The sequence below is a fragment of the Etheostoma spectabile genome, chromosome 9 (assembly GCF_008692095.1).
Source record: "Etheostoma spectabile isolate EspeVRDwgs_2016 chromosome 9, UIUC_Espe_1.0, whole genome shotgun sequence".
Taxonomy (NCBI): domain Eukaryota; kingdom Metazoa; phylum Chordata; class Actinopteri; order Perciformes; family Percidae; genus Etheostoma; species Etheostoma spectabile.
In genome coordinates, this window is record NC_045741.1 from 23,684,737 (window position 1) to 23,685,929 (window position 1,193).

The 1,193-nt window shown below is 41.0% G+C and overlaps 1 protein-coding gene across 1 annotated transcript in view; it reads left to right on the plus strand.

The window, feature by feature from the left end:
- Positions 1-1,193, plus strand: part of reps2 (RALBP1 associated Eps domain containing 2) — a 26,060-nt gene that overhangs the window by 16,049 nt on the left and 8,818 nt on the right.

Genomic DNA, 1,193 nt, shown 5'->3' on the forward strand with positions numbered 1-1,193 from the left:
AGTCCCTTGAGATTGAAATCTCTTTTTGCGAGGGAGACCTGGCCGAGACGGCACACCAGTTACAATTTAAACAGAAAATACAGCATAGACAAAATCACACATAGAGGAAAGGAACAGGTCACATGTAGCAGTTACATTTTTGAATTACATGACATTTTAACATGGCTTTAAACTCATTTAATGGGACTAGATCATTTAGATGGAGCAAGTTTTGCAAGTTATTCCAAGACCATGGAGCAAAGTAAGAGAAGGCTTTCTTCCCCAGCTCAGTAAAAACCCTTGGAACCTGGTAAGAGCGCCACCTGGTGGAATGGAGATGAAAACAGCTAGAATTCAGCGTGAGGAGATCACATAAATATGCCGGCAGTTTACCCAACATGGCCTTGTATAGAAAAATATAGATATATAGATATATAGATATATATATCTATATAGATATATATATATATGATATAGACTAGGCCATGTTTCAAGCTGGTCTGTGTGACGGTGACTGTATTTCTTCAGCCCCCACATTGCTGGAGTGAAACAGCCGTGACCTGTGGCTGATGCGACCACACACACTGCTGCTGGAGCGCCTGTGGTTTATTGCTAATGTAGTAACTACTACACCACCTTTTTAAAATGTTTCCATGCTGTGGTTGCGTTTCACATCCAGTGGTGCAGTGAATCTCAGGGTCATTATTTCTGTCTGCTTGCATGTCAGTGGCGTTGCTCAGTAAAAGGGGTTTTTAGCTTTCCTGGGTGCATTAAGAGCAGCGGCGTGGGCCTGTTGAAACCATCAGGAAAGCCCAGGCATCTCAACTGCCACCGCAGTGGAGACAGCAGCCCGTAGAAATGAGTGGATCAAATTCACTACCTCCAACATTAACAGACGGGAAATGAAGTAGTGCAGAAAAAGTACAGAGGGTGCTGCCTACGAAATGCCTTCAACGTTTTATGGCTGCTCGATTATGATAAAAAATCACAATCACAATTATTTTGGTCTTTACTGAAATCCCGATTATTTAACACGATAGCTCATTGACTTTTGGAAAGATGCTGCATTTATTGAACTTAACATGCTCCATATTAATCTTTTTGGTTTTTCCCCTTTCCTTTATTGTGATATATATCTTTATTGTGCATGTTATAGGTTTACAAAGTGAAAAAGCCAAAAGTCTTCTGACTGGCTAGTAGTCCTTACCTAGGTA